The sequence below is a fragment of the Carassius carassius genome, chromosome 17 (genome assembly GCF_963082965.1).
Source record: "Carassius carassius chromosome 17, fCarCar2.1, whole genome shotgun sequence".
Lineage (NCBI taxonomy): Eukaryota > Metazoa > Chordata > Actinopteri > Cypriniformes > Cyprinidae > Carassius > Carassius carassius.
In genome coordinates this window covers 16598242-16613088 of record NC_081771.1, presented here as the reverse complement: position 1 = coordinate 16613088, position 14847 = coordinate 16598242, and the positions used below count along the sequence as shown (strand labels likewise).

The following is a 14847-nucleotide window of genomic DNA, read 5'->3' as shown; positions in this document are numbered from 1 at the left end:
TAATTACTTCTATTGTCTATACAGTTAAATGTACTGCAGAATGTACTAACAAACATTTATGGTGAACTAAAATTATGCTTTAATTTCTATCAAAACCTGCATACATTTAAATATCCACATATTTACACTTTGAAGTTGAAGTTATTTACAATTAGGGCAGTCAAACAATTCATCGCGATTAATCGCATCCAAATCAAAAGTTTTTGTTTACATAATATATGTACAGTATGTGTCCTGTGTATTTTTATGTATGTATAAATACACACACATACAGTAAATATTTTGAAAATATTTACATGTATTTACATGTATGTATTTATATTCTTATATTTTATATTATATATAAATATATTTAACATATAAACATAGCATATTTTTCATAAATATATAGATGCATGTGTTTGTATTTATATATACATAATAAATATACACAGTGTACACACATATATGTAAACAAAAACTTTATTTTGGATGTAATTAATCGTGAATAATCATTTGACAGCACCATTTAAAATATATTAACTTTAAATCTAATTTCAAGTAACACACTACAGTTAAACTTATAATCAAGTAGGCTGTTTTGCATATGCTTTTGTATGTTTTGTATTAATAAATAAATGCATTTCTTTAAAGTATAACAGAAGATAAAAAAAAGATTTAAAATGTATTTCAAAATAGAACTTTTAATGTACATCGCTTCAAAGTAACCTTTTTAAAAGTGTACTTAAAGTGCCCCTATTATGGGTAATGAACGGTTCATATTTTGGTTTTGGGAGTCCTCAACAACAGGTTGACATGCATGCAAGGTAAAAAAAACACACTTTCATTTTCTTATAATATGCATTTATTTTTACCTAATTTGCTCAACCTCCCAAACGATGCGCTCAACAATTATTGGTCTGATTGGTCGATTTCATGTCCATTTCATAATAAAAGCTGTGTTTGTGAGCACAGTGCTGCTTTGTATACAAATTACTGGGGAAAACGCAATTTTTACCGCTCCAAAAGCAGCACCTAGTGGCAAAGAATGAATTTCTATTTTCATTCAATGGAAAAGACCAACAAGTGGGCGGGCAATATGCTAATTTTTTACGTTGATGTTAACATGAAACAGCTTGGGATTCATTTTAAAAACGACTCGTTACGATGATTCAGAGTCGACTCTTTCTTTTGAAAGACAATAACTGTAACTGTGTATAACTGTATGTATACACAGTGCACTTTCAGATTTAAAACTTTTCATGATGTTTTCATTCACTAAGAGCTGTGTTACACACTGCATGAAAGGTAATTTTCAAAAATCCATAAAAGGGGCACTTTAAGTATGTGAATAAAAACATAGTCATGAACTTGTGTCTCTTTATGTACAATTAAAAGGCCTTTTATTTCAAGTTTTTGAAGTACACTACACACATTCAATGCAATTCACCACACTTCTTTTTCGCAAGGGCATCGATTACATTGGTCTGTATGTGAGGGTAGAGTTTTTTTTTTTTAATTTTTTTTTTTTATGTAATTCAGATAATACCAAATAAGAACATGCTTTCAAATTAAATATATATATATATTTTTTAATTTAATAAAATGAATTTGAAATTATAAAAGACACTGCAAATCATAATCATAATGGTTTTGTAAATATACTGCTAATTTTTATCCAAGAGCAGATGTGTTGATTGAAAGGTACACATAAGCACACGGCTGTCCTTATTCTGTGTACAATGAAAAATTCATGAAAATACTTTGAAAGTGTGTGTCTATGTTTGTGTTGTTTGTGTGTGTGTCTGTATGAATAATACATTTGTGGTAATTAATTATCTGTGTTCGTGTCCTATGATTGTGTGTTTAAGCTTGTAGCTTGTGTATTTTATGATTTATTGATTGTGCATGAGTGACAGAGAGCATTTTCAAAGGCTGCTTACCACACAAAACATGTTTTAAATTAAACCTTGAATCTTTACACAGTCATAACATCTCATTTAAAGAAACAGCTTGTGTTAAATGTCACAGTTCTAACTTATTACTTAAGCCCCTTTCACACTGCAATTCCGGCAAATACACGGGTAAAGTGTTCCGGCAATTGTTCCCGGGTCGCTAGATTTTGCACTTTCACACTGGCAGTGATTACCCGGGATATGTGCGTGCTTTCACACACAACCCGTAAAGGTCCCGTAATGACACGTGACATCAGGGCGTGACGTGTAATGTACGAGACGAAAATGTTATACTCTCACTGAAGCAAGCGAACGATCTTAGCGTTAGCGCGGAAAGTGAGGAACTAACTGATCTCTGCTTCATTACAGTTTGCACATATTTTTTTGTCGCGAACGTTGATCTTCCTTCACAACAGCCGGTAAAAGAGTTGCGCGATAACGTGCGTTATCACTACGACACGGCATTAGATCTGGCTTTTGTTCACACAGTGCTCGTCCCGGGATTGAACCAGGTAATGTTACTAGGTCCCCGAAATGGGTTCAATGCCGGAATCAATCCCGGGATGTGTTTGTTTTCACACAAAAGGCGACCCGGCAATGTTCCGGCAATTTGCCGGGTCCGACGTGCAGTGTGAAAGGGGCTTTACTGAATGAAGAAAGGATGCAAATATTTTTTTTTTTTTATGTAGTTTTGTTAATTTAACTGAAGGTTTTTGAGTCTTAGTTCCATGCCTTAAGGTATAGAAATGATAAAGGGTTAGATCATGTGATTATTACATTATATATAATTAAAAGTGTTTCATTTGTCAAATTAAATTTATATAAAACACATGCATATACAAACAGTTACTCATGCATACACCCACACACAAACACATTCAGTGCTACTCTCTGACCTTTGTCAATCTTAGCTACTAAAATGCTATGTTAACAACAAGGTGGTAGTGTTACTGTTTTTGAATGAAATTCAGAGCTTTACAATAAGAAGAGTGATGCTGCACAAACGCAGGTAATTCACACATGCAGAATCTATCTCTGTCATTCCAGTTCATTCAGGTAAATGTAATTTTGCCATGCTACTTGATTTTACTTTAGATCTAACAAGAAGTAAATAAAATAATTGGAAATAACTGCTTTTTTTATCATTACAGTAACCAATTTTAAACTGCAAATATAAATGACAACTTTAACTGAACTTTTAACTTTTTAAATTTGTTGTCTGTTCTGACAAGTGGCCATAGCATAAGCAGACTATACATATTAATGACGTGTTTACATTTTAATTTTTGATTTAGCACAATGCCAATATGATGGGTTTTTTTTTTGTTTTAGGATGGTCACACAGTATTTAGGATTTAACACGTTTAAATTTAACACATAATTTCTTAGGTTTAAAAAAACAAAATCGAGCTCTGTGCTTTAAAACTGTGCACATCTTATCAGTTGGCTTTCCGAAATTCAATCCATCTAGGGAACAGTGGTCAAAACTGGAAAAGAAACAAGGTGTTGACACTGAATGCCACATGGCAGTTTCCGGTCTTATTGCTGGTCTACCCCCTCGGCAGAACTTCTAGGTCACTACCTTGGAGTCCTCTGCAGGAAGACAGCTCGAGGTGCCTGAGAATCAAATACTCTATTTAATATTTCCAAGAATATCTGGTACTGCCTTTCACAATCAGCCCAAGGATGTAAAACATCCAGTCCAATTAGAGTGATGCAATATGCTGTTATTAATATATAAGAGTGATGGGATAATAAGTGGCAGGCATTTGGGATGTGTTTTTTGCCTTGTGTCATAGTACAGTTGGTCCTTCCTGCTCCACACAGATTCTAGTAGCATTTTAACTAGCAATCGTTTCTGTGTCATTGGTTTATTTCTTGAGAAGCAGAAAATATGCAGTGCTTTGCAAAAGAAACATCACACTCCATAACTTAATGCCATTCAAAAATTCAAAAGAACAAATATTATTATGGATAAAGAAGAAAAAGAAAATAAAACATTTTGGAGTTGCCTCAGAGAGCCATTAAACTGATTCATTTTCTACTGGCTGCTCCATGGAGATGACTATTGCGGTCTCCTCATACACACTCTCCATGGCCACAATCTGGGGAAAAGAACACACCCTTGAGCCCACACTAATTCAAGGATTTTATGCACTAGTACAAACAACTGCAGCCCCAGCCTTTGGGAATAGCAAATTGTAGAGTTTCTCACTGTTTGCACATAATAACCAATTTTCTACATGGTTTATTTAGTTTTTAACTGCAAAATTAATATTTATCCATTTATGGATTGATAAACCGCTGAGCCGTGCTGCTCATATTTATCACGGAGTAAAAATGCCCCTCCTCGTGCCCAAAATGTGTTGCCTGTGGATGAGCTCCAAAGCAAGGACTGGTGGGAGGTTGTCCTGCTCCACTTCACAGTTGCCGAGTGAAAGGAGAGTTTTATAATGACAGGACACGCATTTATACAACTCTTTATTCGAAAGGAAGAGGTGCTCGTTCTGCGCATCATACCTTTCGGGGTTCAATCCGATTGAGTGTTTACATGCACTCTCATTCGTATTAGAAAAGGAATAAATCACTCCCTTCAATCCAATCGAAATGTCATTCCGATCAAGCTCAATCGGATCGATTAAGGTGTTTACATGAAGGCTTTTAAGTCCGATTGAGCAGTCAGTCCGATTACAAGCAGATTATTTGGTCGCATGTAAACGCAGAGTGTCTAGTCTATTTTTCAGAAAAGCTCATTCAGTAGTCTTTGTGAAAGACTACACCTACAAAACGATTGGATATCTCTCATGGAACAAAACGATTTAATCTAGCTCTTTTTGTGTTGTTGAGATTGGCTGGCCTTGTCTCATGGTGAGTTGTGATTGTCTTTTAATTAAGTGTGAAATTAATGCTGCACCACAGTGACCACTCTAATGGAGTCCACCAACATATTTCTTCAGGATGTTCTTCACACATACAAAAAATGTGGACTGTGTGATGCTATTTTCACCCCTTATTGTAATTTTGATTTCTTTAAGCTTCATGATCTAAGTTCTCCTATTACCAGACTCTTCTCATGTCAGACAAGCACAGTCATCAAACATCCAGCCGAACGTGAACACTAAAGAGTTAAAGAGAACACTAAAGAGAAAACGCACAGTTCGAAAACACAACAGTGCGGTGACCTCTCTCACAACACAATGCATTTGATCCTGATGTTTTCCAACTCAGCTGATTCTGTCGTTCTAATGAGAAGCTTTTCCTGCCCTTTTAGCTATAATCTGTTTATTTTCCTTTCCGTCTGTATCGCCACACTTTGAACTTAAATCTCTGAACGGCACAATATAAAAGCCAGATTAAAGTAAAAGCCAAAGCTGTCAACTTTGTCTTTACCGTTGTCAATCTGTCCAGATGTCATGTCAGGACATTTCCATATCCTTCCACACAATGCAAAACCGACTTCGCAAACTAATCTGATGTATAAATAATCTCAAATATCAAGCAAATAATAGATGGCTTAAGAGCAACAATTAATGGCCATTTCCTGGCTGTGGTTCAGAGAGAGGTCTGTGCTTATATATTTTCTTCCATTCGCACTGTAGGGGATCTTTTACTTTGTGCCCCTTGTCGCAGTGATCATTAGATGTAATTGAGAGCTGTCATGGAGGGTCAGTGTCATTAAGAGTCTGTAATCGCTTCCCGTCCAGTAGTCCTCGTCGCTTTGTGCTGATTGGCTGAGCCCCTCATGATCTTGTCTCTGACTGGTTTGTGTCTTTGATATTAGAAGTAAGGTGTAAAAGTGAAAGCTTTTCACATCAACACAGCTCAAGGACACTTAATTAAGCAAATCTGCCAGCGAACCTTTGATCTCGTTTTTCGAATGGAGGGGGAATTTCATGGCTGCTGCTTCATTTAGCGACTTCTTCAACTCTCTCCATCTTTTCTGATCTTCCTCTCCTTCTCTTTCTCTTGCCGTGCCTCTTTCTCTAAATTGGGGGAAGGCTAAGCTGGATGATAGCTTGTGTTATTGCTGAGCTTGAGTGACAATTGACAGGGGGAGGATTATTCTCAACTGCTCAACCCCTACAGGCGGCTAAAGCCCCCTAGAAGGTCAATGATGGTTTCAGCTGTCAAATATTCAGCTTTCGCATGTTTGACGTTGCGCTCCCCCACCCATCTCTCTCGCTCTCTGCTTTTGGTGGAGGCCGTTTTCTTCTCTGACTCACAAATCAACATGGGACCTCGTCAACACCTGCTCAAAATAACCTCTTCTCGGACATCATTAAGGGGCTCGCTGACCTCACAAACCCTTTATTCTGTCCCCTTTTGACATTATTGCTATTTTGGCTTGGTCCATTACCAACGTTTCAGACCCTTTTTGGTTTTCTACATGGAATATCATGTTTAGCATGTGATTTAAACATAATTAAAATGTGAAATGAATAAAAATGAACATTAATACTTTTATTCATCAAAGATGCATTCAAATAATCAAAAGTGATTAAAATTTTCTTTTTTTCATGCTGGATGGTCCCTAATAATTCAGTTTTGCAATTACAAAAAAAAGAAATCTGAAAATATATCAAAATAGAAAAAAAGTTTTTTTCAAATTGTAATATTTCACAATATTACTGTTTTTTCTGCATTTTTATTCAAATAAATGTAGCCTTGATGAGCGCAAGAGACCTTTTTCAAAAACATTTGAAAGTCCCCAAACTTGAACAGTATTGTAAATGCAGTCATACTAAAAATGTTTGCTGAAAAGTTGTACATACAACTCTGAATTTGGGTTAAATAAAAGGGCCTTTGAACCTACTGTAAGGTGGCCTTGTCTGACCTCTGTCATGTTCATGGGATATGAAGAACAACCCCAGCAAATGGTTAACTTGTATGGATGGTGATAATAGGGTAACTAGGTGTCCCTTACAAGGGCCATTGTTCTGCAGAGTTTAGCTCCAACCCCAACTAAACACATCTGAACCAGCTAGTCAAGGACCAGTCATAATAGAAACTTCCAGGCAGCTGTGTTGAGACAAGTTGGAGCTAAACTTTGCAGGAAAGTGGCCCTCCAGGACCGAGTTTGGGCAACCCTGACATACTTGCACAACATTCACTGTTATTGTTGCATTTTTGTATACACTAACATTCAAATTTTAAATCTCTTACATTTATTTGATCTACATACAGTAAAACTAGTGATATTGTGAAATATTATTACAATTGAAAATATCTCTTTTAATACATTTGTACCTGTGGTAGCTAAGCTGAATTTTCAGCAGTCATTACTCCAACCTTCAGTGTCACGTGATCCTTCATCATTCTAATATGATATATTATCTATATAATAGTTTTAGCACATTCTGTGTTATAATAATATCATTGCATTTCCTTTCTGAAAGTTGTAAATCATTTTGAACAGTTCAAATTGTATATCTACAGTACTTGTGTTCTTAGTAAATGCCCTCTTGTCCTTACACATGATGTGTTAATGATTTCTACCTGTCATATTCAGTGTTTGTTTGTTTAGAAACAATCACATAATCGATAAATGAGGAACAAAGCCTGCTCTGATGACAGAGAATACATAGCAGGAAGTGAAAACAGAGCAGCCAGTGTTTCAGTTGTTTTCCACAAGTGGAGTTCCTCTGCCCTACACTCACACACACACACACAGAGTTTAATCTGTTCCTGGAGAGTAACTTCTCTTGTCAGTGTTAGCCGCCAGCAAACAGCCGAATCAGCTCTCAGTGTTCCAAATAGTGCTGAACTCTTATAGCTCTGTTGCCCCTCATTGAGAATCTGGGGGATTTTGTCTGGAACAAAAAGCTCTAATATAAGAAACAGCGGCAGAGTAAGTAGCTAAAGATATGCAGGTCCTGCTGACACTCAGTTATATGATTTGCTGCATTCTAGAAGTATAGATGCTTTTGGACCTGCCATGGCTCACTTTGAGCACTGTAAACACATGGGTCTAGTTCTTGACAATGGCATCCAATGCTTGTGACCTTGTTCTTTATTCGCTTGTGAATTTGAAGAGTGACAAGCCATTACATTAATTGACAGCAGGGTCAGTGTAGTTTAACAGGTTCTGTCTATGAACAACCTTCTCCTCCAACCTTCAAGTTCAGTATTAACAGAAAAGGAAAACATTCATGCTTGCATATGCTGTACAGCAGATGCTGACCATTTAAGAATTGATGAGGGCCTCGTAAGATGTGCAGTACTTCTGGCCCTTTAGTTACCTCTGTTATGTATTGTTTTGAGAGTCTTCTCAAAAGAAGAATATTGAATGATAGTTAACTAAGTCGTAAACTTGAGTTTGCAGAAATAATTTGGGAAAGCATGATAGTCTGACTATTTCTTTAGCTTAAGAAGAAATCAAAAAGGAAACCAGATTGACACTATCAGGGAGTCATGATGACACTTAAAGGTAATTCTCCTAAATTCTCCTTAGAAAAACAAACAAACAAACAAAACTGTCTTCATTATGTTAGCATTACATTTTGCTTTTGATGTTTAAGTGAAGCATAGTTTCTATTTTTACTTGCCCTAGCAAATTTTATTGGCCTCACTATAAAATAATCCAGTTTTTATTTCTCTCTCTCTCTCTCTGTGTGTGTGTGTGTGTATTTATGTGCTAGAAATATTTATATTTCTTTCATTAAATATGACCCCTTTTTTGTGCATTCAAATGATTAATCGTGATTAATTGCATACAAAATAATTGTGTACTGTGTATATTTATTATGTATGTATATATATATATATATATATATATATATATGTATATATATATATATATATATATATATATATATATATATATACATGCACATAAAGTACATATTTTGAAAATATGTACATGTATATGTATAGATTTATATTTATATAAATTATATAAATATATTTAATATAAAATATAAACATTTTCTTAAATATATACATGCATGTGTTTGTATTTGTATATACACAATAAATATGCACAGCACACACACATTTATTATGTAAACAAAAACTTTTATTTTGGGTGCGATTAATCACGATTAATTATTTTGCCACACAACTTAAAAAAAAACAAAATTCATACATTTAATAACCTGTCTAGATAATAAAATATTGAAAATAACAATAGCCATACTTATTAGTTCCTTTCAGAAACAATACAATAAAATACAATACTATATATATATATATATATATATATATATATATATAATTTTTTTTCTTTTTTCTTTTTATCTTGCAATCTTGCACTTTGCAATTTTTTTACCCTGGGAAGTGAACCTATGACATAGGTGTGGCTGGTGTCATGCTCTACATAAGCATTTTGGTATTACATAATGAAAGATATATCTGGTTTATGTAACATAACCATAATCAATGCTGACCTGTCAATCTTTGGAACATCACCACAAAAGTTTTCATGCATAGCCTGTTTATGTTCTATATGTAGTGAATCTCATAAAGATAACACACTGCTAACAGTGCAAGTGTGGTCAGACGGTACATCCTGTTTTGTTGTGCTTCAATTTATAAATCATTTTCCCCCCATGTTTATGTATGTGTGCAACTGTGTTTTTCTATGTGTGCTGTAATGTCAGTGTTGAGACAGAATTCCCTTACTCTAATTTAGCTGATCACTCTGGTTAATGATACTCATACTCAAATCTTGTGACAAGTGATCAATTGCATTTTTTGGCACTGCATTTGTGAGATCTAAAATTGGTTGGTTATTGATGTAGCTGCGGGCCTCTGCAGTTGGTCTCTAGTTGCTGAACATTTGAAAGTGTAAAGGTTAAATGACCAATTTGACAGGATGCTGGAAGCATGTCTATGTATCAGGTTTCACTTCTACCTCAACTTTCTTCCCCTGTCCCTGTGGGGTGCAGCTCTGTAGACCCCCAACTTCTATAGCCCACCCATGTCCTGTCTGATATAACACCTTCTTTTTACTGGTAATACTAAACTGTTCACCTTGTAAAAGTTTGCATATCATGTCCTTGTAAATCTCAAGTATCCCTTTCATTATGCAATCACCAAACACTTTGTAAAGTCAATCACAAGTGCACATGTGTCTGTGTTACTTTATGTTTTTATGTATATATATATATATATATATATATATGTTTTACTACCCTTTTGGGGACATTCGGTCCCCACAATGTTGCATAAATAAGAACACACACACACACAGTTTCTACAGCAAGATTTATTTGTTTTTACCAACATAAAAAGAAGAAATTGAAAAAATTTCAAATAAATGTTATATATATATAAACTACATATTAAATATTTTTGAAATACTGAAAAATCTGTTAAAAAGTTGTATTATAAAACACATTAAAATAGAGAATAGTTATTTGATTTGTAATATCGCTCTTTCATGGCAGCCTTGGTGAGCGTATGACATTTCATACAAAAAGTTTTTTTTTTTTTTTTATGAACATTTGAACAGTAATGCTATTCTTCAGTAATATACAGTAATATTATTTAATTGTCTCATTGTGTAAATATCACAAGCAATATATTTTATATATTTTTTTTTTACTTTTTCAGTTTCCCCATCTGCAGTTTCATAGGCTTCATATTCTGCTGTAGGTTCCCTTGTTTGTATTTTTGCTCTGTGAGAAGGAAGCTCCGCTCCATCTGGGCTTCTCGTAGGGAATTTGAGGTCAATGTCTGCATTGGCTAAGCAGGGATGTTTTGTAGAGGACCCAAACTGCTGACATCAGTACTGCTGGTTGCATTTGTCAGAGTGGGCTCTCTGTATATCAGGCGGGCCGAGCCCTGCGCCGGCCGTTAATAATAAAGCCCTGACACTTTTCTGCTCCGCGGTCCTAGAGCGAGCACTGCTGGCTCAGTAAATTACAGCTCAGATCAATACTTCTCCGTCTCTCTCTCTGAGAGAGAGAACGTTTCTCTGCCAGTCAATCTGCATCTATATTGTATGTTTTGTTTGTCAGCAATTTCAGTATGGAACACAGTGAGACTTGTGATCAGGTACATTATTACATACCGTTTGTTGTAGCCAAGTATGTACTCTGAGGAGGCAAAGAATTGCTATTGTTATGTCGAATTTAAATGAGGTTGGGAGGAGCTTGTTCATTTAGTCCTGTCAGTAATGCACGGTCTACAGTTTAAAGTGAGTTTTCACAGTTTGAGACCACACTGGAGATCTAGGATTCAAGCTTTTCACTTAAACTGCTATGCTAGTAATATAAATTGTTATGAAATCATTTTATTAAATAGTATAGTCGTATTTTCACTTTGGATCTCATTGTGGCTATTTACCATTCTCCTGGGATGTGTGCTGTTATTCACCAGGGTTATATATAATATAATATAATATAATATAATATAATATAATATAATATAATATAATATAATATAATATAATATAATATAATATAATATAATATAATATAATATAATATAATATAATATAATATAATATAATATAATATAATATAATATAATATAATATAATATAATATAATTATTTTGCGCTTGTCCAAGACTTTCAGTCTTAAAATCACAAAAGATTAGTTAAAAATTAAAATGCATGATCATTTAAACTAGTATAATAATCATAATCAAAATAATAATTTCAGCAATTCCTTATATATTTATTTTTTTACATTTATATCAGATCAATACAAAGTTTTGCATCATTTCCATCCCAACCAAATTTATCAGCTCTTGTCAAAAGTTAGTGTGCTTGGTTACCGAATAAAAATCAGTGTCAGAGAGGATCACACATATGATGAATTGGGGCGTGTATGTATAAAGGAAATATTCTATAAAATATATATAAAGAAAACAGTTCTGTCATGGAGAAAAAAAACAAGAAAAAAAAAACAAAAAACAGACATGTCTTTATCAGACATTAAACACTTACAATGATGTTTTTGAAATTATGGTTTTGAAAGCAGTTTCTTATTAACATCAATACTGCATTTATTTGATCAAAAATAAACAGAAACAGTAACATTCTGGAAAATTATTACAATTTATATAAATTTGCATTAAAATTTTTTTTTTTTTTGATGAATAGAAAACATTTAATAATAAACAGCATTTGACTATTTCACATTTTTGGGATATTATAAATCTCTTTATTGTCACATTTAATCAATTCAGTGCATCCCTGCTCAATAAAAGTTAAATAAATAAATAATAGAACTCTTGCTAACACCAGACTTTGAAATGATATACTGTAAATGATAGAATTCTCCTGTGATGCATTTATATACACAGTTCAAACTATTTGAAATTAAACATTAAACTAGTAAGAATGTGAAAAGTGTGTCTCAAGAAAGTGAAAAGTGCCCATTATATCCTTTTGGCCTCTTGTCCTTTTCATCAAGATTACTGTGTTTGGGTGTCTGGGTGTACTGTACCCTACTGTACTGTCCTCCCTGCATAACAGCGACCCCTGCTGAGCAGTATCTCTTACAGCAGGCTGTCACTCTCCAGTCCTCATCATGCTCTAGTTCCCCTCTGTGCTGGACCGCACTGTTTTAATCCTCAGTCTCCCATTGCATTCAGTGTGTGTGTGTGTAGGTGAATACATGTAGACAGCATCGTGCTCATAGCTGGCTGTTTTGTCTGTGGAGCAGATAATTTGGCGTGCTGGTGTTTGGACAGGAGATAACCAGAGATAACCTTCAGACCCTCATTCAAATCATCTGTCATTTGCTTAGAGTTTGTTGTCAGTTGATGGCAAGGATTGACTCTCTTCATGCCGAGCAAATGATAGGGAGGCCAAACCAGTGAATCACATAGAGGAAGTGCACGAGAGAGCCAGGACATTGATTTTTAGGTGTGAACCTGTGTAGATGTTCATTACGCTCCCCGCCAGTGTTTAAATATAAATAAATGACACCTTTACTAAAGGCAAGAACAACATAACGACTGGCAATTACAGCCATGCCAAAACACGAGAGGATGTGTTCAAAGACAATGTTTAGTGATTTTTTTTGTGTGTGTGTGTGTAATGATAGGTAAAAAAAGAACAGCTAACTGTCACTTATACTTCCCTCTGCGTGTTGAACCCTCGATGAACATTTCTTATAACCTGTACGCTACCTCTCTCCCTCTTCCTCTAGCTGGCTTTCTTCTTCTAGGGCCGCTCTTAGCACTTCAGATTTGCTCTTATCTGTTAGCACGGAGATGTGTCAGTTCCCAAAACCTGACCTACTTTCACACACACACGCTCACCTCCGTCATGCAGCGAGAGAAGCATCATACATTACAGGCTATATACGTCAAGCCAAAAAGCGATTTTCTCTGAGCGTAGCGTATTCATATGCTCTTCGTGTCAGTGCGGAGTTCCAATAGTTCAAATTTCTAGATCTTTCTTTTTAATTATTATCAGTGGCATGTTTTCTCTCTTCATACAGATCTCCATCATCACAGTTTCTTTCTTCAGACTTGCCTGTTGTGTTTTCCCCACTTACTTTTTAATTAGAGCTGAAAACAACATGACCCATTTTATGCAGAGGCAAATGTATACTTTCTGTGTGTATTTGTTTGTATTTGTGTGTCTGCTAGCTCCACTCTAGGTGGCCTTGAGCTTGTTTTTGCCTCTGTTGTGTTTTTTATTTTTTGATTTCTCCCGCTCAGCAGTAGCCGACTGTCCTTTGCAGGAATATTTTATTTATTTATTTTCACGTTTAATCGCTTAATGCCTCATACAATAGAATGTGACAGATATCTGTGGTATGTCCGCACTCCACATCGCCATGCACACACGCACTGTATAATGGTTCCAAGTATTGTAAACAAGGTCAAAATGGGAACTAAGGTGCCGTAACGATGGCTTAATATCTACAAAATTCACGATTTCAACTATACTGTAATGCATTTGCATTTCTATGCATTGAAAAGGAGAAGTACACTGAAAAAGTATTTGGTGTAGAAACTATTTTCACTCAAAAGCTGCTAGTAAAATTTCAGAAATAAATACAAAGTAATGGCAAGTAACACGTTAAACATGAATTTTGGAAGTGGAAAGGCTGAAATAGCATTTTCTTGTAAACGTACTCCAATATCATTGTGTTATTTACAACTTCTAATATAGTACAGTGTAATCGAAAAGTTTACAATAGAAGGAAAAGAAATCTAGTTTAAAATATTTTTATATTCTTATTGCTTTCATGTGGTTTTGAAAAACTTTTATACCATTTTCAAGTAAGGTTTGTGTTTTGTAGTAAAAATGAATGACCAAGTATTTACTGTATATGCTTAAACCCATAAGAGTACACAGCCTAGTTATTATTATTATTATTAAAATAATTTATTTTTGAAGGTATTAATGACTTATTTATTATGAATAAATAAGTCATTAATCATGAATCAGTAAATATTGTTTAGTTTTTAGGAAGTCACATGTCATTTTACAAACTCAAGTGTTCAAGTTCAAATTATGAAACATTTTTTATAGTTACATCCGTTTTTTACAGGGTAAATTTTAACAGCACTTGGGAACCCCAAATACTGACAGAAGTTAAAACGGTCTAAAAAAAACTTTTTGTTGCATTTTTTTTCTTGCTTCTAAATATTCTGAGTTAAGAACTGGGAAATGCAGAAACTGATGTTCAGCAGAGGGTAAAGGCAGTTTGGTGTAGTAGGTGGGGGTTTGGGGTTGGTGTTTAGCCCATGGCTCCACTGAGCATGCTCCCTGTGGGGGGCAACAGGTGAACATACACCAGCAATGTGGTGTGTAATGGCCCCTGACAGAATGCCGATAACCCAGCATGAGAGTCGAGGTTTGTAGCCTCTGACTGAGTCTTCTCCTCATCCTTAACTCCTTTCCTCCACCTGTGCCCCCCTCTGGCACACTACCAAGTCATTATACATCCCCTTTCTACTTCTGCTCACATCTAAACAGACATTATTCTATCAGACTATGTTT

At 34.9% G+C, this 14847-nt stretch overlaps 1 protein-coding gene across 5 annotated transcripts in view; it reads left to right on the top strand.

Moving 5' to 3' along the window:
- Window positions 1-14847, top strand: part of LOC132161225 (lipoma-preferred partner homolog) — a 213443-nt gene that overhangs the window by 121331 nt on the left and 77265 nt on the right. The window lies entirely within an intron of this gene.